The sequence below is a fragment of the Zingiber officinale genome, chromosome 4B, assembly GCF_018446385.1.
Source record: "Zingiber officinale cultivar Zhangliang chromosome 4B, Zo_v1.1, whole genome shotgun sequence".
In the NCBI taxonomy this organism is placed as follows: domain Eukaryota; kingdom Viridiplantae; phylum Streptophyta; class Magnoliopsida; order Zingiberales; family Zingiberaceae; genus Zingiber; species Zingiber officinale.
In genome coordinates, this window is record NC_055993.1 from 57,780,280 (window position 1) to 57,804,538 (window position 24,259).

Consider the following 24,259-nt stretch of genomic DNA (forward strand, 5'->3'; position numbering starts at 1 on the left):
GATACTTGATATGATAATGGTTTAGGGTTCACATGCTTGTATGTTGATTGTTAACCTAATTTACAACCATGTGTTTCGGCCACTATATGATACTAGGGTGGAGACCTAATTATGATTTCCATGTGCCTCACATGCAATGTTTCATGATGTGATAAGAGCTTGCTATGCTTCTATGTTTATTTATGCATGCTTATGATCTATGCATGTTGATAACCCTTATGATGTGCTGTGTGCCCAAATTATGCATGCTATTTATGATGAGCTGTGTGCCCAAATTATGAATGCTTTTATGATGTGCTGTGTGCCCAAATTATGCATGCTATTTATGATGAGCTGTGTGCCCAAATTATGCATGCTTTTATGATGAGCTGTGTGCCCAAACTATGCATGTATTTATGATGTGCTTTGTGCCCAAATTATGCATGCTATTATGATGAGCTGTGTGCCCAAATTTTGTATGATATGATACGTTAAGAAATATGATATGCATGAAATAATAAGAACCCTGATATGTATGACATGCTACTTTACTTTATATGGCTTGTACCAAGGGTGGGCTCCATAAGTGCCCCGAGGTCGATGGACTAAGAAACGGGCCTCGTTAGGGATGGGCTCCTAAGTGCCCCTAGGTCGATGGACTAAGAAACGGGCCTAGTATGTATGCCTTGTAGGGTTCAAGACTTGCTACCTTGGACCTACATAGGATGCGCGCATTTATGTATGTGGTGCAAGCCGTGGCCCTAATTATGTTGTGATTATTTTTAAGTATGTATGTAATAAGTTTTCAAAAGACATGTTGCATATATTTTTCATGATACATGTTTTTGAAAGTCATCTCGCATAATACTTATGACTATGTTATGATTATGCCATGATATGCCATGATACTTATGATTATGTTATGCTATGCTAGGATGCACTTTATGATTATGCCATGATACTTATGATTATGTTATGTTATGCTAGGATGCACTTTATGATTATGCCATGATATGTCATGATACTTATGATTATGTTATGTTATGCTAGGATGCACTTTATGATTTTGTCATGATATGTCATGATACCTTACAATTATGTTACGATATGATACTTCTATACATGATATAATGAGTTATCTTTATGCTTTATTCCTTATGAATATGCTATGCTTTACGGTTTTTGTGAGTAGGAAGGATCTTACTGAGCCTTGTGTGCTCATAGCTTACTTTCCTTGTACCACAGATAAAGGCAAGGAATGGATGTACTAAGGGAGCAGCAGGAGGGGCAAGAAGGATGTGTGTAGTAGTGGCTCGGCTAAAAGAGAAAGACCTACTTTTATTTAATAAGAATTATGCTTATGTCGTTATTGCATGACTCCATGACATTTCATCATGCTTATTAGTATTATGGCTTAAATTCATGTTAAGCATGCTATGTGACTTTATATGATAGGTAGTTAGTGATGATGATTTGAAAAGTAAAAGAAAAGTTTTAAAAAGAAAAAAAATATATACTATAAACAAGACTTCCGCTATTTTAAGTAGAAAAGATTACTATCAAGCAAGTAAGTAAGATAAGATAAGAAGAAAAAGATAAGTAACCCCCGTCAGCTTGAGCAGGAAGGGGCGGGGTGTTACATGAGTGCCTTCCTCCATATCGGATGAGTTTGTTTGCGGATCACTAGATAAAACTTCCATTTTGGATGACTATAGGAAATTAATTAAGAGCGTGTGATCTTCCCCATCGGAAGGGGCACAATCTTATTAATGGACTTAGTGTCAAGTAATGGTATACACTTAGGCACGTCTAATAGTATCCTCCCCATCGGAGTCACTGTTATTATTTGTGTGACCGAAGGAAAACCAACTATTAATTTTATTTGTCATAAAGTTAGGTTGACAAGAATAAAATTAATGGGTAAAACCTCCTCTTACAAATGTTTGATTTTGTATACGTCCACACTATCGTGGCATGCAAAATTCACGCTGATTTGAGGTGTTGGTTAATTTAAAATAGTATTGTTTGAGGAATCAATATTATTCTAAATTTAGAGTCCTGACCAAAGTTTATTTTTGTGATTCTTAGGATGACTTTCAACCCACTTGTCATTATACTGAAAGAAAATAAACTTACTGGTCCCAACTATATTGATTGGAAAAAGAACCTGGAGATTGTTCTTACTGCTGAAAGATATAAGTTTGTACTGACTGAGGTTTGCCCTGATGCACCTGATGGTGACTCTACCCTAGAGGAGATTGAGTATCATAAGAAATGGGTAAAAGCTGATGAGATGATACGGTGTTACATTTTGACATCAATGTCAAATGTATTGCAACATCAGCATCAAGATTTACCAATGGCTTATGATATAATGAACAATCTCAAATGAACTCTTTGGGCACCAGAGTCGGACTGCTAGGCAAGAGGCAATGAGAAAGTTAATGACGGCCATCATGTTTGAGGGAACACCCGTAAGGGATCATATCCTCAAAATGATGACCTATCTGAACAAAATACAAGTTCTTGGAGGAGAATCGATGGGGAAACCCAGGTCGATATAATTCTCCTAACGCTACCCAGAAGTTTTGAGCAGTTCCGCCTGAACTATAACATGAACAAAAGAGAGTATACGTTGGCGGAACTTCTGACAGAACTACAGGCAGCAGAAGGTATATTTCGTCAAAGTTCTCAGATTCACTATGCTGAAAATGGTTCAACTTCTAAGATGAAAGGAAAGAAGAAGAAGAAACAGGTCTTTTCAGTAAAGAGAGTGAATAAACCTCAGGGACAAAAAGCTAGAATGAAGAAGCCGAAGGGTAAGTGCTTTATCTGCAAGCAGTCAGGACATTGGAAGGCGGACTGTCCTCGTAGGAATCTGAACAATAAAGGTATATCTCATGCTCTAGTAGTTGAAACATGTTTAGCGGTGTTATCTACCAGCACCTGGTGTGTAGATACGGGAGCCACTGATCATGTCTGCAATTCTTCGCAGGGGTTCCAGGAAACCCGACGACTATTTGAATCAGAGATAACCGTCTACATGGGCAATGCTACTAAGGTGGCGACTGTTGCAGTGGGAGACGTCTACTTATCTTTTGATAAGAATAGAAGTTTGATTTTAAGAAATTGTCTTTATGTACCCAGTTTTAGAAAAAATTTAATTTCAGTTTCTAAACTATATTTGGATGGATATTCAGTTTCCTTTAGTAACAATATGGTTATAAAGAAAAATAAGGTGATTATCTGTTCTGGTGCATTGGTTGGAAATTTATATACTTTAAATCCAATTTCTCCCACAAAGCAAAATATGGAAATTAATAACACATCTTCTAACTCAAATAAGAGAAAAGAACCTTCGGAGATGAACCAAACGTATCTTTGGCATCTAAGACTTGATCATATTAACTTAAGTAGGATTCAAAGACTCATAGCTGATGGACTCTTGGGTCCATTGGAGTTGAAAAATTTTCCAACCTGTGAATCTTACTTAGAAGGTAAGATGACTAAGAGACCTTTTAAGGCCAACGGGTATAGAGCCACAGAAGCGTTAGAACTGGTTCATTCTAATCTGTGTGGTCCTATGTCTATCCAGGCAAGAGGTGGTTTTGAATATTTTGTCTCTTTTATAGACGATTATTCAAGATATGGATACATTTATGCGCCGCAAGTCTGAGTGCTTTGATAAATTCAAAGAGTACAAAGCTGATGTGGAGAAACATCTTGGTAAAAGTATCAAGACACTACGGTCTGATCGTGGTGGCGAATACCTCTTAGGAGAGTTTAGGAATTACTTATCAGAGATCGGGATTCGATCCCAGTTGTCCGCACCTGGTACACCCCAATAGAATGGTGTGGCAGAACGAAGGAATATGACTCTTATGGAGGTGGTTAGATCGATGATGAGTTATTTAAAATTACCAAATTCATTTTGGGGATATGCTCTGGAAACGACAGCACACATTCTGAACTTAGTACCTTCTAAATCAGTATCCTCTACTCCCACAGAATTGTGGAATGGGCGAAAGCCCAGTCTAAGACATATTCGGATTTGGGGTAGTCCAACACAAGTGCTAAATTCGGATGCTGATAAGTTAGAATCTCGTACAGAAGTGCGCGTGTTTGTGGGTTATCCCAGAGGAACGAAAGGTGGTTTATTTTATAGTCCTAAAGATCAGAAGGTCATTGTTAGCACCAATGCCCAGTTTTTAGAAGTAGACTGTATAATGGACCACAAGCCTAGTAACAAAATTGTTCTAGAAGAACTTAGAGAGGACACGTCTACTTTAGTACCAACAGTACAAGATAAGTACCACAAGAGACTGCAACACGTGTCACACATGATACACAACCATCGACAGTGCCTCGTCGTAGTGGGAGGGTTGTAAGGCAACCTGAAAGATTCATGTTTTTGGGAGAGTCTTCAGACTTGATCCCGGGCAAACATGAACCTGATCCCCGGACATATGACGACGCACTCAAAGATATAGATGCAGTATCTTGGCAAAAGGCAATGAATTCTGAAATAGAATCTATGTATTCTAATAAGGTATGGGAACTTGTAGAACCACCTGATGGTGTAAAAGTCGTTGGATGCAAGTGGATCTACAAAAGGAAAAGAGGGACAGACGGGAAGGTAGAAACCTTCAAAGCAAGGCTTGTTGCGAAAGGGTACACTTAGAAAGAGGGAATAGATTATGAGAAGACTTTTTCACCGGTAGCTATGCTTAAGTCTATTCGGATACTCTTATCCATTGTCGCTCATATGAATTATGAGATTTGGCAAATGGATGTCAAGACAGCTTTCCTTAATGGAAGTCTTGAAGAAAACATCCATATGAAGCAACCAGAAGGGTTCATTGAAAAAGGTAAAGAGCATCTAGTGTGCAAGCTCAATCGGTCCATTTATGGACTGAAGCAAGCTTCAAGATCTTGGAACATCTGGTTTAACGAAGTAATCCAGTCATATGTGTTGGTTAGTCCTAGGAAAATGTACTTGTTCCACTGTACAAAATTTTTTGTACAAGTGTCGAACATTTCCTTAAATAACCTATTGTATTCTTTAGAAGTTAAATTAGGAATCGCAGACGGAACTTAACATCATTGATTCCAAATTTAACTTATCTGTTCTTAATGGTTTAGATTTGAATCGCAAGCGGAACTTAACACTATTGATTCAAATCCACCTATGTTATTAATTTCATTAAATATTAATTTCCAAAATTGGCTTCCAGGACTGCATGGCGAGACACATGGCCTTCTTGGATATGGGAGCAACCATCACCGTTTAGACAAAGCCTTTTAAGGAAAGCTAATATTTAATTTTCTTAAATAACTCTAGGTTAACCAAAAAGAACAATTGAATCACAAATTCGAAAAAAAAAAAAACACAAACTCAAAAAACTAATTCGAAAAACTAGATCTAATGCCTCTTGTGTTTGGAATTCATACAAAGAAAAATAAACTAGCATGATGTGGAAAATAAATACTAGTAATACCTTTCTTTGTGAACTTTAATGACCTCTTGATCTTCTATCGTATTCCTCTTCTAACCTAGGACGTTATGTGGGCAACGATCTTCTGAGATGAGAACCACCAAGCACCTTCTTCTTCCTTCTAGGTTTCGGCCACCAAGAGTCCTTCTTGATGGATAGGTTCGGCCACCACCAATGCTAGAGACTAGGCTTCCTTTCTCTCCTTCTTCTCCTTGCTTGATCCGGCCACCAAAACAACTCCACCAATGAAGAGGTTTCGGCCACAAGAAAGGGAAGAGAGAAAGAGGAGGGTCCGACCACACCCAAGAAGAAAAAGAGAGGAGAAAAATAGAATAGAGGTTATCACCCATGAAGGCACCTCTACCCCCTCTTTTATATTCCTTGGTCTTGGCAAATAAGGAAATTTTAATAAAAACTTCCTTAATTCCTTTGCCATGAAAAAGAAAATTTAATTGATTTAAAATCAATTTCCTTTTCTCAAACCATATGGCTGGCCACTATTTTAATCCCAATCAAGGAAAATCTAATTCACACAAGAATTAAAACTTCCTAATTTGTTTCCAGAAATTTATAAAAATTTCTCCAATAATTTTTCCCTTCATGGTGATTTGTAAAAAGGAAATTTTATAAATTAAAATCTTTCTTTTAAACATGTGGATGATTTCCAAAAAGGAAAGTTATCTCTAAAAATTAAAATCTCCTTTTAATCTACAAATAAGGAAAGATATCAAATCTTTTCTTAATCTTTTGTAGAAACTAATAAAAGAGAATATTTAATTTTTAAACTCTCTTTTAAATCATGAACATGGTTAAAAAAGAAAAGTTTTCTCAAAATTAAAATCTACCTTTCAATCTACAAATAAGGAAAGATTTCAAATCTTTTCTTAATCTTTTGTAGAAAGCTATAAAAGGAAAGATTTAAATTTTAAACTCTCTTTTAAAACCATGGAATCCACATAAGAAAAATTTTAAAAAATAAAATTACTTTTAATTTTAATAGGGCCGGCCACCTAAGCTTGGGTTCAAGCTAGGGCCGACCACCTCATGAACCCATGAACCATGCCTTTGGCCGGCCCTAGCTTGGACTCCAAGCTAGCTTGGCCGACCCCTATAGGATGGGTAAGAAGGTGGGTATAGGTGGGTATAGTACTCTATAATTAAGAGGCTACGATAGGGACCGAGAGGAGAAATTGGTTTTGGCCTCCCGATGAAATTAAGCATCCCGTGTTCGCCCCGAACACATAACTTAATTTCATCAATAATAATTCATTCCACTAAAGAACTATTATTGAATTACCGCACCAATCCCAAATTACATTTTGGGCTCCTTCTTATTATGAGTGTGTTAGTCTTCCTGTGTTTAAGATATCGAATGTCCACTAATTAAATGAGTTACTGACAACTCACTTAATTAATATCTTAGTCCAAGAGTAGTACCACTCAACCTTATCGTCATGTCAGACTAAGTCCACCTGCAGGGTTTAACATGACAATCCTTATGAGCTCCTCTTGGGGTCATTCTCAACCTAGATTACTAGGACACAGTTTCCTTCTATAATCAACAACACACACTATAAGTAATATCATTTCCAAACTTCTCAGGCTTATTGATTTATCGAGCTAAATCTCACCCATTGGTAAGTCAAAGAAATAAATAATAAATATATGTGTTTGTTATTATATTAGGATTAAGAGCACACACTTCCATAATAACTAAGGTCTAGTTCTCTTATAAAGTCAGTACAAAAAGAACTTATCTAAAATGGTCCTACTCAATACACTTGGAGTGTATCAGTGTAATTTATTAGTTAAGATAAACTAATACTTAATTACACTACGACTACTTCAACGGTTTATTCCTTTCCATTTTAGTCGCGAACAACTGTTTATAATTTATAAAGAACTGACAACACGATCTTCTGTGTGTGACACCACACACCATGTTGTCTACTATATAAATTAATTGAACAAATTACATTTAACAAATAAATGTAGATATTTGACCATTGTGATTGTTTATTTCTAAATAAATGTTTATACAAAAGCTAGGCTTTTATTATACAATCTAACAATATGGATTTATTCAGTGTCCAGATGAGTCATGTGTATACAACAAGTGTAACGGAAATGTGATGGTATTTCTTGTGCTATACGTAGATGATATTTTGTTAATTGGCAACAATGTCAAGGTATTATCTGACGTAAGGGTATGGTTGTCCAAACAATTTGATATGAAGGACTTAGGAGAATGTGCACACATTCTTGGGATCAAAGTCATAAGGGATCGTAAGAAAAAAATATTGTGCCTATCTCAAACTTCATATATAGATATGATCCTTGCTCGTTTTAGCATGCAGAACTCCAGGAAAGGTTTCTTACCTTTTAGGCATGGAGTAGCATTATCTAAAGAGATGTCTCCGAAGACATCAAAGGAGATGGAGGATATGAAGGCAGTCCCTTATGCTTCGGCTGTAGTAAGCCTTATGTATGCAATGCTGTGTACGAGACCTGATATCTGTTTTTACCGTGGGCATGGTCAGCAGATATCAGAGTAACCCTGGACAAGGACATTGGACTGCTGTAAAACATGCATTGAAGTACCTGAGAAGGACTAGAGATTATATGCTAGTTTACCAAGCAGACGATTTGCTCCCTGTGGGTTACACGGATTCGGACTTCCAATCAGATAGGGACAACAGTAAGTCTACGTCAGGCTATGTGTTTACTCTAGGAGGTGGAGCCATTGCATGAAGGAGTGTTAAGCAGAAATGCGTCTCGGACTCAACCATGGAAGCTGAGTATGTGGCAGCCTCTGAGGCAGCCAAAGAAGCTGTATGGCTCAGGAACTTTCTAATGGACTTAGATGTGATTCCTGGTTTACCCAAAATCATCATAATTTATTGTGATAATAGAGCTGCAGTTGCAAACTCGAAGGAACCACAAGCCCATAAGGCAAGTAAACATATAGAGCGCAAGTACCACCTGATACGAGACATCGTCAAGCGAGGATAAGTTGTCGTCGCCAAGATTACATCAGCAGATAACCTGGCAGATCCTTTCACTAAGGCCCTTCCGGTGAATGCTTTTGATCGGCATGTGGAGGAGATGGGAATCAGATGTATGGCAACAGATATGGCAGCTTAGTCTTTTAGTATAAGTGGGAGATTGTTAGAGTGTATACTAAAAGCTTAGCTTTTGTAAACATTTATTTGTTGAAATAAAAGAATCACATTGGTCAATATCTACATTTATTTGTTAAATGTAATTATTCAATTAATTTGTATAGTAGACAACATGGTGTGTGGTGTCACACACAGAAGATCATGTTGTCGGTTCTTCATAAATTATAAACAGTTGCTCACGACTAAGATGGAAAGGAACAAACCATCGGAATAGTCATAGTGTAATTAGGTATTAGTTTATCTTAATTAATAAATTACACTAGTACACTCTAAGTGTATTGAGTAGGACAATTTTAGGTAAGTTCTTTTTGTACTGACTTTATAAAAGAACTAGACCATAGTTATTATGGAAGTGTGTGCTCTTAATCCTAATATAATAACAAGCACATATATTTAATATTTATTTCTTTGACTTATCAAAGGGTGAGGTTTAGCTCGATAAATCAATATGCCCGATAAGTTGGGAAATGATATTACTTATAGTGTGTGTTGTTGATTATAGAAGTTATCTGTGTCCTACTTATCTAGGTTGAGAATGTCCCCAAGAGGAGCTCATAAGGATTGCCATGTTAAACCGTGCAGGTGGACTTAGTCCGATATGACAATGAAGTTGAGTGGTACTACTTTTGGAGCTAGATATTAATTAAGTGAGTTGTCAGTAACTTACTTAATTAGTGGACATTCGTTATCTTAAACACAGGGAGATAAACACACTCATGATAAGAAGGAGCCCATGAAGTAATTTGGGATTAGTGCGGTAGTGCAATAATAACTCTCTAGTGGAATGAGTTATTATCGATGAACTTGAGTTGTGTGTTCAGGGCGAGCATGGGATACTCAAGCTCATCAGAAGGCCAAAACCAATTTCTCCTCTAGGTCCCTGTCGTAGCCTTATTAAAGCCTCAAGTTCATCCAAATATAAGCTCATCTTGGTGTCCAAGAAGGGGGCCGGTCCAATGCTTGGTGACCAAGCAAGGGCCGGCCACATCCTCTTCCAATAGGGGCCGACCCTATTGTTTGGTGAACAAACTAGTTGGGGCCGGCCACAATAATTCAAACAAGGAGGGTTGTTTAAAATTTTTAAAATCTTCTCTTTGTAGAAAACTATAAGTTTTAAAAGAGAGATTTTAATTTTTAAAACTTTCCTTATTTGAATTAGGCCACATGTTTTAATAGAGAGTTTTAAAAATTTGAAACTTTCCTTTTTTAAACATCCTCATGATTTAAGAAAAAAAGGAAGATAAGTTTTAAAATATAAATTTTCTATCACCATGTTAAAAAAGAAAATTTTATAAGAGAAGTTTTAAATTTTAAAACATGGTTTTAATTTCTAGAGCTTTCATTTTTTAACTCCTACTTTAGGAAAGAGAGCTTGTAAAATTTTATAAAAAATAATATTCCTTTCCTCTTATGGGGGCTGGCCACCCTTGCTTGGTGCCCAAGCAAGGTGGCCGGCCATATTGAAAAAATAAAATCATCAAATTAATTTTTGGTGATTGATTCAATCAAGAGGAAAGAAAAGGAAAAATAAAAGGGAAAAGGAAAATTAGAGAATGATTTTAATTTTTGTAAAAATTCTTCCCTTATTTTTCTTGGGCAAGTATTATAAAAGAAGGGGTGGGTGGCTTCATGAGACACAACTCTTATTCTCTTGCTTGGAGATCTCTTGGTGGCCGGCCCTCTCTCTTCTCCCTTTCCCTTTGCTCTCTTCTCCTTGGTGGTGGTGGTGGCCGGATTTTAGAGGAAGAGGAAGAAAGCTTTTGGGTGGTGTTCATCTTGGAGGATCGTCGCCCACACGATGTCCAAGGCGAGGCGAGGAATATGGAAGAAGATCTCAAGGTCATTAGCATACAAAGAGAAGGTATAATTAGAAATTATTTTCCTCATCATGCTAGTTATTTCTTTTTGTAAGAATTCCAAACACAAGAGGCATTAGATCTAGTTTTTCGAGTTTGTGTTTTCTTCTTTTTCGAATTTGTGATTCGATTGTTTTTTTTTTGTTAACCTAGAGTTATTTAAGAAAATTAAATATTATCTTTCCTTAAAAGGCTTTGTCTAGGCGATGGTGGTTGCTCCCATATCCAAGAAGGTCATGTGCCTCGCCATGCAGTCCTGGAAGCCAATTTTAGAAATTAATATTTAATGGAATTAATAACATAGGTGGATTTGAATCAATAGTGTTAAGTTCCACTTGTGATTCAAATCTAAACCATTAAGAACAGATAAGTTAAATTTGGAATCAATGATGTTAAGTTCCGTTTGCAATTCCTAATTTAACTTCTAAAGAACACAATAGGTTATTTAAGGAAAGGTTCGACACTTGTACAAAAAAAATTTGTACAGTGGAACCGGTACATTTTCCTAGGACTAACCAATAAACCCTACCTAATCCAACATGTAAACCTAATCATCTAACAAAATCCAATACACATGATCTACAACTAAGCAAATGCTAAATTCATAGACCACATAAATTACAAAATGTATCAAGATCACCACTCTTTACCTAAAAATCACAGCCCTCCCTACTGTGGATTAAGGTCTTCTGCTGCTAAACTAATAACACCATAGAGCTCCACTTCCTCACCAATCCATAACCTAGATTAGCAGCAAGGAGAGGATCAAGATCAAGAGTGTGGATTACTGCCAAACAATAATCTAATTCCAACCAACTCACCTTGTTGGCTAGGATCTGGGGCACGACTCAAGAACAGGGAGTCAATAGCGATCAACAAGGAAGTGCACAATGGTGGGCTGCAGTGGCCACGGGGTGATCGTGCTTGGCTGTGGCTAGTCACCTCTGACAGAGGTGGCGACAAGGCGACGGTGAAAGGCAACCGGCGATGGCGACAGGGCGGGGTGGCGTCGTTGGGCAGAGATGAGAGGAAGGAGGATGATGCTAGGACAGAGGGAAGGGGGCTCTGCTCGGCGATCAGAGGAAGGGGCTCAGCTCACAGTGGCTGTGGTGGCCTTGTGCCGGCGATGAAGAACCTCGGCATCGGCGTGATCAAGGCTGAGAGGAGGTGATGGGTCGAGACAGCTAGGGCTCGGAGAGGAAGGAGGAGGATGATTGGGTTGGGGAGCTTCGGCAACGAAGTGGAAGAGAAGAGAAGAAAAGAAATCGGGCACGGCTTTAACCGCGAGGAAGGGGAAGAAACCGTCATCGGTTAGGGCTTTGGCATCACAGAGGATCGGGAGGAAAGGCATGCGGGAAGGAGGCGGAGAAAATAAAAGGAAAAGAAAATAAAATAAAAATAAAATCAACATTTCCTCGCTTAAATGGGGTAGCCTAAACAGGCTTTCCCGAGGCCCAGTTTTATCCCCGTAAACTCGTCCATACGGTCTCCAAAAACTTCCAGAAAAAATTCTAAAAATTTTAGAAAATTTCCTTATCATTATTCGCCATTTTTCGGTATTTTACATTCTCCCCCACTAATAAAAATTTGGCCCCCAAATTTTGTTATCTACCATCAACAAAAACTAACAACAGGTAAAGACTATAAATGTTGAACGGTAAATTAAATCGCATACCTCAAGTGAAAAGATGGGGGTATCGAGCTCCGATTGTATACTCGAGCTCCCAGGTAGCCTCCTCGTCCATATGATACTGTCATCCGACTTTAACCAGTCGGATAGTCTTGTTCCGCAGTTGACGCTCTTTCCGATCCATAATCCATACCAGAACCTCCTCATAAGTGACGTCAGGATGAATGGAAACTGAGATATATGTCAGCACATGTGTCGGGTCGGGTATGTATCTCCTCAGCATAGATATGTGGAATACATCGTGGACGCCTGGAAGGGACTGATGGAGTCAAAGAAAGAGAGCAACAAGCTAACGATATGGATCATGGTCAACCCACTCTAGATGTTAATGATGATCCATTATGCATCAATGGAGGCCCAATTACAAGGGCTAAAACAAGAAAGATGAAGAAAGTGTAAGACCGATGCGGCCGGCTAGAAGGGGGGGGGGGTTGAATAGCCCTGAGTAAAAAACAACCCTTTCTCGTACGATTAAGTTAACACTTGAAAAAATAGATTAAGCAGAAAATAAAGCATAAAAACGAGGCACCGGTTTTGACTTGGTTACAACCGGGGAGGTTGTTAATCCAAGGAAGATTGTTGCACTAAAAACTCCTTCAGGCGGAGAAGCCTCGTTTACAGCATTGTAGGCACAAAAAGAAAGAAGCTAATCAAAGCAATGGAAGCACACAAGTGTTGTTACAATTTCTGAACTGATTCAAAGCTTCTGGACCAAGGCTATATTTATAGCCTTGGTCGGGGCGCCTGGAAAGGTTCCGGGCGCCCTGGGGGGGATAAATTTTATCCCCCAATGTTCAGATCGAGATAATTCTCGATCTGGTCAACATTCACGTTTTAGGGCGCCGGAAGGCCCCGGATGGTACGGGCGCCCGGACCCAAAGTCAACACAGTTGACTTTTTCATCCGGACCGCTTCTCCGGTTCTGTCCCACCTCGTTTCGGTTCTTCTCTCCGGAAAAGGGCTAACCCAACCCAACTTCCGTCTTCTCGGCGTGCTTCCTCGGCTTCGTCCCTCGGAATTGCGTGTTTCCTTCGTCCGCCACGTACTCATCCGCAGTTCCTCGGTCGTCGACCTTCTCGCTAGCTGCGTCTCTTGCTCCCCGAGCAATCTTCCGCTCGGCTTTCGTCCCTCACCACCGCGCTTCCTTCTCGTCCGGTGTACTCTTCCGCCTCGTCCCTCGGACGCAGTCGTCCTTCTCGCTAGCTGCTTCCACTCGAGTACCGTGTTCCTAAGCTCCTGCACACTTAGACACAAGGTTAAATACGCACATCAACTTGTTGATCACACCAAAACAACCTTGGGGTTCCAACAATCTCCCCCTTTTTGGTGTGATCAACCCAAGTTAAGCTAGGGTTAAAATAGACATAAAATTGAATTAAGTAAATTAACTTAAATTGCAATTTAAGTGCAAAAAGATAGAAAAAAAAAAAAATTAAATCTATCTACCTCCCCCTAGACTTATACTTTCCCTTCTCCCCCTTTGATCACAAAAAAAATGGGGTTCCAAGAAAAATAATCTAAGGGTTAAAGACTTAGAAAAAGTATTTAAAATAAATCTAACTTTTTAAGAAATTTAGAAAATTTTTCTAAGTAATTAAAGCTGAGATTTCTAGTTTCAAGAAAAAAGTTCTTAACTTAGGAAAAAATAATTTTTGAGAATATTTCTAAGTATATAAATAAAATCCAAAAAAAATTCTAAGTAGGTAAATTGAAATAAAATGTTTTGAATAACCTTTTTCAAGCACTAATTAATTCTTGTATTAATGCTTCATTAGTAAGTTAATTAAACATTTATTTCAATATTTTGGCTTCCAGGTCGTGGCGAGGCACTAGGCCTTCTTGGTTATTGGAGCAACAACCACTTCCTTAGACAAAGCCTCATAAAGAAATTCTTTATTTAATTTTCTCACTTAAAGCGCTAATTTTACTTTTAAAATTAATTTAAGCATGATTTAGGAACCCAATATAGGTTCCAACCTACTGGATTAACTAAAAAGTTTTTAGGGACATATTTTCTAGAGATATTTTTAATTTGTCCCTGGTGATATCTATAATACCAATTCAAATTATTGAACCTTCTAAAATTAGATGAGCAAGCAGAGTTTTTCAAGTTTCTACTTGGATTTTTAAATTTTGAATTTCTAATTTTAATTTTTCATTTTCTAAATTTGATTTATCTAGCATTTCTAACGGACAAGATGTAGCTAATATTGCTTTTAAATCTTTATTTTCATTTTCTAATTTGCAGCAATCTTTTGTTAAAATTTTAATGAATTTAAACATTTTATTAGGAGGAAGAGATCGTACCTCACTTACCTTGTCGATCTCGTTGTCGGTTTCTCCCCCTGAACTGCTGCTCTCTTCGGACGTAGCTTCCCCTTCATTGATGCTTTCGATGCTCATTTCGGAAGAGCTTGATTCGCAGTCGTCGTCTTGATGACTCGCCATTAACGCGAGCCCGGAGAACTCCTTGACTTCTGATTCCGACGACGTATCGTCCCACGTCGCTTTTAGGGCCTTGCGATTTTGGATAGGCTTCTTACCCTTGTCCTTCCCGTTGTTCTTCAGTTTAGGGCAATTGTCCTTGACGTGCCCTTCTTCATCGCAATGGTAGCAGCGGATGGTTCTTTTCTTTCTTCCCTGCGGATGGTTAGATTTCCTAGATTTACAAATATTTTTAAATCGTCTTACCATCATTACCATTTCCTCGTCGTCGAGAGAAGATTCTGACTCAAGTTCGTCTCTCGAAGCTTTAAGGGCGACATTATTCTTGGGCTCCTTCGGACCTGCACATCTTGACTCATGCACTTCAAAAGTTGAAAAGAATTCGTCTAATGAAATTTTTTCTAGATCTTTTGAAATGTAAAAGGCATCTACTAGTGATGCCCATTTTGAGTTTCTAGGAAAGGAATTTAGGGCATACCTTAGCGAATCTCGGTTACTTACCTCTTCTCCGAGATTCGTAAGTCTGGTGATGAGTTCCTGAATCCTCGAGTGTAGATGTGCAATTGTTTCACCTTCTTCAAATCGGAGGTTTGTAAGCTGGTTACGAAGTAAATCCCGTCTTGCAAGTTTGGCTTCGGATGTTCCTTCGTGTAACTCAAGGAATTTATCCCAAAGCTCCTTTGCCGAGTTGTAGGTACCGACTCGATTGACTTCTTGTGTTGGAAGTACACTTAGCAGATGAAATTCTGCTTTCTTGTTTGCCACGTAGTCAGCCTGCTCCTTCTTTGACCATTGATTTCTTGCTTTGCCCTCTGGTGCTTCATAGCCAAATTCCATTGTTAGTAATAAATCATAATCTATTTCAAGAAATACCTCCATTCGCTTTTTCCAGCTAGCGAAGTCCCCTTCAAATTTTGGTGCGTGGATGTTGGATCCGGCCATCTTGTTGCTTCGTTCGGCGGTTAGTCCTCCTGAAGCGCCTCGGCTCTGATACCACTTGTAAGACCGATGCGGCCGGCTAGAAGGGGGGGGTTGAATAGCCCTGAGTAAAACACAACCCTTTCTCGTACGATTAAGCTAACACTTGAAAAAATAGATTAAGCAGAAAATAAAGCATAAAAACGAGGCACCGGTTTTGACTTGGTTACAACCGGGGAGGTTGTTAATCCAAGGAAGATTGTTGCACTAAAAACTCCTTCAGGCGGAGAAGCCTCGTTTACAGCAGTGTAGGCACAAAAAGAAAGAAGCTAATCAAAGCAATGGAAGCACACAAGTGTTGTTACAATTTCTGAACTGATTCAAAGCTTCTGGACCAAGGCTATATTTATAGCCTTGGTCGGGGCGCCTGGAAAGGTTCCGGGCGCCCTGGGGGGGATAAATTTTATCCCCCAACGTTCAGATCGAGATAATTCTCGATCTAGTCAACATTACTGTTCCGGACGCCCGGAAGGGTTCCGGGCGCCCCGGATGGGTCCGGGCGCCCCGGTCAGTTCCGGGCGCCCCAGACCTCGAAAGTCAACACAGTTGACTTTTTCATCCGGGACCGCTTCGGTCCGGTTCTTCCGCTCCGGATACGCTCGTTTGGGTGATCTCTGCCTCCCCGAGCAATCTTCCGCTCCGGCTTTCGTCCCTCGGAACCACCGCGCGCTTCCTTCTCGTCCGCCGGTGTACTCTTCCGCAGCGCCTCGTCCCTCGGACGCATAGCGTGTCGTCCTTCTCGCTAGCTGCGTCTTCCCCTCGAGTACCTGTGTTCCTAAGCTCCTGCACACTTAGACATAAGGTTAAATACACAGGACCTAACTTAACTTGTTGATCACACCAAAACAACCTTGGGGTTCCAACAGAAAGCACTTAATGTACTAATTGAAGATGTGAAGGCCAAAGCTACCATTGAAGAAGGTTTGACCAAGAGCAAGTCATTCGGCATAGTCAACCTAATTCAAGCCTTAGATGAGCTTAATTAGCACTTAAGTCTCATGTCTATGTAGTAGGGATATGTAGGCTTAATTTAAACTCAATTTTTACTTTTATTTGGCTTGTAATAAAGCCATAAGCTTAAAATGACTTTTTGGAGCCACAAAAACCGCTTTTTTTGCGTTGCAGAAAACCTCGAAGTTCTTTTCACGGATCCGTGCGAAGATAAAATTTACATATACTTAGTTTTCTCCTAGATCTACATGGTAGAGATTATACCTTTGTAACGAAGCCCTTCGCTTATCCCACTCGTCCAAAAGTTGCCAGATCTCGTAGAGTGTCAAGTGAACACTCCTCTATATGTATCCACACAGACAAGAGATGGAGAAAAACCACTTAGAGTGTGCTAGCACTCTCAAGGGGTTTCGGCAATGAAAGATGAGGGAGAGGGAAGAAGAGAGGAAGAAGATGATGCCTTGAATGAGCACACAAAATGCATTCACTCACACACACTCAATGTGCCCGGCCACTTTTAGAGGCTTTTAAACCTCCATGTAATACCAAGAGTCATGACTCTTGGTCTCCCTCATGAGGTGGCACACACTTGATGTAGCCTTGATGATGTGGACCATCATCATTTAGTCACATGATGTGGCATTTGGTCAAGTCAAACTTGACCCTTCATCTTCCCTCTCAAGTCAAGTCAAACTTGACCTCTAATCTCCCATGGTTGATCAAATCCAACCTTTGATTCAAGTCAATTTAATATAATGAATCTCTATTCATTGATTTAAATTGACTCAATGAATCATAATCTAAATTAGACTCATTGGACACATGAATCAAATTGAGTCTAACTCAATTAGTCTAATTTGGATTACTCTTAATCTAATTTGGTTCATCATATGAACCTAATCCTCTTGGTCCATCATATGAATCCAATCTTCATCTAATTGTCCTCTGTGTGTGACCCTATAGGTTCTTATAAGGTTGGCAATGCTCCAAAACTCATTTAGAAACATAAGTAATGAGCGGTATCTAGCAACACATCATTACTACCCAAGTTACAAGAATGTTGAGATCCAACATCACCTTTGTGACTACTAATTGTGACTCTCACAATATATGATACACTACAACAAAAATGTTAAACGACAACACCACAAAGACAACGGTTTTAGAAGAAACTGTTGTAAAATTGGTAAAAGACAACGGTTTTAGATAAAACCGTTGTCTTTGAGCTCCCATAAAATACAAAAGACAACGGTTTTGTGAAAACCGTTGTCGTTAAGCAATATTTTTTTAAATCAACAACGCATTTTACAACGGTTATCTAAAACCGTTGTCTTTAAGCACTTTTTTAGGCGATACGACAACAGTTTTGTAAACCATTATCTTTTACTTTATTCTTTCGGTGTTTTTCCCTCTCTGTGAAAAATTTTTGGTGCCGTGTTTTCCGCCTTAGCCTTCCTGAACCCCTCTTATCCATTTTTATTTCCCTCTCTCCATACGATCTCTTCACGCTCCTGCTACCGAAAACCTAAGCATCTTCATTCAACCCCTCTCCGGCGAACCCCTCTCCACAAATTTTTAAGTGGAGAGGAGGTGGAGGAAGGTGATGAGTTTGTTCACCGGAACATGCGTCAATGACGAGAACTCGTCGAACCTTGTTTGCTAGCTTGACTGCGTCTAGGGCATGGTCGATGCTCTCTCTTTTGTCCGGTGGAAGTGTCATCAGGTTAATGTCTCCCTTCACCTCTTTCCTCTGCTTACTCATTAGGGTTTCATCTTACCTGCTTCTTGATGAGGATGTTGTCGTTGAGATCTCCGAACATGAACTCGTCATCATTGTGGAGGAGTTTGGGTGAGGGGGACGAAGAGGGGACGAACCGAAGCCAATCCCCAAGGGGAAAACCAAATCTCCGGAGCAAATCTTCCCGGTCATCTCGCCGTCGAGTGCATTCTTGATTTGTTCGCCCCCCAGTTTTCAGGGCTGCGTTAGTTGAGCACCGTACGGCAGATCGAGATGTGGATTTCCTGGGCGACGCGGATGCGGGCCTCCTTCGGAGCTTTCTTCCTTTGGCTCGTCACTTTGGTCTACTTCACTCAGGTTCCCTTCCTTTGGCTCTTATTTCCGACCTTGTAGAGTAGGGCTTCTTTGTCGATTCATTCTTGTACCTGCCTTTTTGGTAGTTTTCATTGATCTTGTTTCTCTATAAAAGACGTAATTTCGATCGTCATTTTTATATACTTTGGCAGGGTTTCAGATCCTTTGTGTGGACTGCAATTTCTTACCAGATGAAAGACATACTGAAGTTATCGCCGTCTTCATCACAGTTTCTAGTTTCTGTTGCTCATTCTCCATGGAGTATCAAACCAATTTATGGGTAACCACTTAACCGTCTTGTGTTTGGTCCACTTAACCGTCTTGTGTTTGGTGGTTCGATGGATCTTATTGCCTGCTGCTTGCGTTGTGATTGGTACTTCAACACTTACAGACAAATGATCTGCATTTTATGTTAGCAATCACAATATGTAGCCAATTTATCTTATAAAATTGTTTTAGTAATCTGTACGCAATTCTAATTCATGACTCTTTTGTTGTTGATGTGCATGTTATCATGAGCTTGCTAACGGTTAAATTATACTAACTCGACGTGTTTATTTCTTTTGGAACACTAAACTTTAAATGACTTGGTCTTTGTATATTTTCTCATAATAGATACACATAGCTGGACTCACAAGAACATTTGGGCATTATGTGTGAGATCATACTGTTTCTGATATTGATGCATGAAGGTGCATAACTTGTTGAGCAACACAAGGCAAATATGTCAGTATAAATTTCTTAAAACATAATATTTCATATCAAATTGTTTCCATATTTGTGATGCTGCTAAATGCATTTCTATTACTTACATTTGCATTGCTCGTATGAATTAGCTTATCCACCCAAATCAAAGAATAAAGGAAAACAAATGTCAAACACGATTGTTCTCATGGTGATAATTATCTTTTCTTGTTGAACTCACACAGGATATTACTCTTGGTGTTTCCCTTGGATCAGCAACCCAGATCTCCATGTTTCTTGTAAGGATTTAATTTGATGTAGCTTTGAAATGAAATGTTGTGTATATGTTAAAGAATAGCTTACAATGTACTAATTTGCCCTTTTAAGGTTCCATTATGTGTTATGGTGGCTTGGATAACGGGAATCAAGATGGATCTTGATCTTAATCTGTTAGAAACTGGCTCATTGATCATGGAAATACTAGTAATAGCATTCACGTTACAGGTAACTCATTGGGGTATGCTTGTGTAATACCCACTAAACTTGTAAGATAAATATATGAATGTGGGATTTTTCCTTAGAAAAATAATAGGAAGTGAGTTGAAGCAAAAAGAAATAAAATGAAATAAAAAGAAGAGGAGGCCAAGGATTGAACCATAAACCTCTTATATTATATTTCATAGAATTAATTAGTAGAAACCAATTGGGATAGAGAGAAGATATTGATAGCAAAGGAGGGAAACTCATGATAAAGGTAACAGTAAAAGCTAGCCAAAAGAAAATAAGAAAAGAGCAAGAGAAGGGCAACTTGCCTTCCTCCCTTTCTCTCCCTCTTCCTCTTTGATTTTTGCCGAAAACTTAAAGAGAAATTAAGGGGATTCATTCCCCCTTATTTTATCATGAATGGTGAGAATAAATAGAAAATAAAATAAATGTAATAAAAATAGAAAATGGGTTAAGGGAGAAGGAAAGCAAAAACAATTTTGCTACCTCTTCCCCCTTAACATAAAAGAGAGCAAGAAAAGAGAAAATTATTTTTTCTCTCATTTTCTCTCATTCATCCTCTCCCTCACCGAGAACACCTCAGTCCCCTCTCCTCCACCTTCGGCCCCAAAGCCAAGGTTTTCTCCTAGGAAGCCTAAGATACAAGGAGGACTAAGCAAGAGAATCAAGGGAAAAGGAACTAGAAGAAGAGGCTATTTCTTCTCCACCATACCTTAGATCCACAAGCGAAAAGGATGTAAGCTTCCCCTCACCTGTGGTACAAGCCTTTTATGTGATTTTCGGATTCTATAAGGATTAGAAAACCTAGGAAAGAATTTAAGAAAATTCGGCTAAAGAAAGGGTTTTCAAATCTAGAATGATTGAACAAGTCCTTATTTCATGATATTCTTCCTATGCTATGTAGGAAGGATTTTCTTCATGTTTTTATACTTAAATGATGCTTGATCAGAGGAGTACCTAACCCTAGAATTTCGGCCAAAAATATGTTAAGGAGGTTAGGGAAAAATATTGTTTAACTAAACTAGTACAAAATTTCTCCCATGAACTACTAAGGGTTTTTATTGGTTTTCTTGCTAGAAAGTTACTTGAAACCAAAGAAATTCATTTAAGATACATACATGTTGCATACCTTAGATCCATTATTAGTTTTCTTGCCAAAAATGGTTTTAAAAGATCATGAGACATACACATGTTTTTCGGATACATGTTTTTAAAATCATGATGCATATGATCTATGATTATGTTGTGTTGAGGCTATGATTTAAGATATGCCATGATATGATTATGTTATGTTTCATGCTATGTTTTATGAGATGATATGCCATGATATGATTATGTTATGCTTCATGCTATGTTTTAAGAGATGATATGCCATGCTATAATTATGTTATGTTTCATGCTATGTTTTAAGAGATAATATGCCATGATATGATTATGTTATGCTTCATGCTATGTTTTAAGAGATGATATGTCATGCTATAATTATGTTATGTTTCATGCTATGTTTTAAGAGATAATATGCCATGATATGATTATGTTATGTTTCATGCTATGCTTTAAGAGATGATATGCCATGACTAGTTACAATGTTAGTTATGTTGCTTGATAAGCTTAAAGAGTATGATATGTTATGCCATGACTAGTTGAGATCATGTTAAGTTGAGACATTATTTGATTATGTGTTGATTGTTGGTTTTAGTGAGTAGGAAAGGAACTTACTGAGCCATGAGTGTTCATAGCTTACTTTCCTTGTGCCACAGATAAAGGAAAAAGTTGGATGAGTTAAAGGAGCAGCAGGAGGGGCAATGAAGATGTGTGTGGCGGTGCCTATGCAACTAATTAAGAACCTGCTTTAAAACCTTTAAGAACTATGCTTTGGTTTTGTGAAATGTAATACAATATGGGTGACTTGATGTTGAGTTTTTATTTATTTTGTTATCATGTTATGAAACTATGTTAGTGTAGTTCGGTTTTAATTAAGTTAAGAAAAATAATTTTAAGTCTTTCGCTGTAATACGTACGTAGAGTATCGTAGCCCCGTCCCTTGTTAACAGCAGGGAGGGCGGGCGTTACAGGTTGGTATCAGAGCGAGGTTATTGCCAGCTCACTACACACACATCAAGCCTCCTACCTGCCGCTCCAAGTAAGAATGTTTATGCTAAATTTACTTGTTATATGCTTATGTTTAATTTTCTTGTTACATGTTTATGCTTATTTTTCATGATTATATGACTTATGCTTTATTTTTTTCTTTCTTCTTATATTGCCTATGCTTCATTTTCTTTACTACATTGCTTATGCTTTATTTCCTTATGTTACATTGTTTGTCATTATATTCCTTATTTTTCCTTATGTTGTTTATGCTTTAGTTTCATGTTCTACTTGCTTATGTTTGATGCTTTATTCTATACTTTTAGTTATAAATTAGATTAGGATTACATATTGGTAGGTTAGGAATAATACCAGAACAAATAGATAGAAACAAAACAATAGGTTAGATTGGCTAAAAACGATAACCACTTACACTAGTCTGTTTGTCCTTATTTAGATAAACATGGTTAGGACACGCAATGCCCGAACCGGAGGAACAGTGACTCCACCAGATCTGACACAGGTAGTCGCAGACCTCCAGCATCAGATCGCAGAGCAACAGCAGCTGATCACTACCTTGATGGGTCAGCAAGGCAACCCAGTCACCCCACCGGTGAATCCACTACCTGTTGTACCTACAGCCGCACCAGTGCCCCGGCAGCCCCTACTCCGATGGTCCGACAAGAGGCCTATCTGATTCAGTGGCAAAGGCTTAAGCCGGAAGCATTCTCGGGAAACTGTGAACCATGGGATGCGCAAGCCTGGCTCAAAATCGTGGAGAACATAATGGAATTATTGGATTGGCCTGAACACGAGAAGGTCAAATGCGCGTCATTCTGTCTTACCGGAGATGCCCGGATGTGGTGGGACAGAGTAAAGGAGAAAAGACAAATAAACCAAATGCAGTGGACAGATTTTGAGACAGAGTTCTTAGAGGAATTCTTCCATATGCGAGTGACCAACAAACACTATGACGAGTTCACTGAGTTCCGGCAAGGTGATCTGTCAGTTAATGAAGTCGTTAAGAGGTTCAACCGCCTAGCCCAACTGTGCCCAGAACTGGTACGAACTGAAAAAGAAAGGGTCCGGTTAATGTTAAAGATGCTCCGACCCGAGATAGCTCTGAACGTAGCCGGCGGAGTTAATAGACCGCAAACTGCAGAGGAGCTAGTCAGTAGTGTCCTGATTACCGAGCACTATCAGGAAGCAATGAACAAGGGAAAGAACCAAGCACTGACCGGAGGACAAAAATCGTACAATACCAGAGCCGACTGGAAAGGAAACTCAGGTGGAAAGAGGAAACAGTGGAATAAATCCAAAGGTGGCCCGGCCAATAAACAGATCAAGTACCCTCAGTGTGCAACATGTGGGAAGATGCATTCTGGAGTATGTCGTCTGAGCACCAGAAAGTGCTACAACTGCGGAAAGGAAGGTCATTTGATAAGAGATTGCCCTACTCAGCCTCAGGCACCACCTTCGCAGAACTTCCAGAGCAGGAGTGCCCCCGCACAGCTTCACCAGATGCAAGCTGCCATAGAAGGGACTTCAATCAGCCAAGGAAGATTGGAGGCTCCTCCCACTATGACCAATGCCAGAGTCTACTCTCTCGCTCAGGACGACATGGCGAACGCCTCTACTGCTGTCACAGGTCAGCTATCTAATTTCAATTAGTATGCTAGAATGTTTATTCAATGCTGAAAGAAAACTGATGAGGGAATCCATCGAGAAACTGAAACATGTCTCGTATCCGTTAGTTGAAACCATGTCCGGACGACTCTCTACCCTCACAATAATACCAACGTTATTCGAGAACATGTTAGAGAAGCAAACCAGTGACCCGAGCCTTCAAAGAATTAAGCAAGAGACCGCAGAAGGAAAGAATGACGGGTTCCTTATCGCAGACGATGGAATATTATACCTCAGGGATCGATTATGTATTACAGAGGATCCAGAGTTGCGAAAGAAGATACTGGAAGAAGCCCATACAATGCCTTATGCAATGCACCCGGGTTCCACTAAGATGTACCAAGACCTGAAAAAGAAATTTTGGTGGTCCGGTATGAAAAGAGAAGTGGCTCAGTACGTCAGTACTTGTCTGACCTGCCAAAGGGTAAAAGCTGAACACCAGAGACCCGGCGGATTACTACAACCTGTCCAAATTCCAGAATGGAAATGGGAAGAAATCTCCATGGATTTCATTTCAGGTCTACCCAAGACAACAAACGGGTATGATGCTATATGGGTGATCATGGACAGACTGACGAAGTCAGCACACTTTTTGGCAATCAAGATGACTTATTCAACTGAACAAC

At 39.2% G+C, this 24,259-nt stretch overlaps 1 long non-coding RNA gene across 1 annotated transcript; it reads left to right on the top strand.

Moving 5' to 3' along the window:
* The first annotated feature begins 18,877 nt into the window (after positions 1-18,877).
* LOC121977560 lies at positions 18,878-19,618 on the top strand. The gene is made up of 3 exons (XR_006110930.1): positions 18,878-18,948; positions 19,284-19,394; positions 19,598-19,618. It is a non-coding gene; the product is annotated as an uncharacterized LOC121977560 (long non-coding RNA).
* Positions 19,619-24,259: the final 4,641 nt, after the last annotated feature.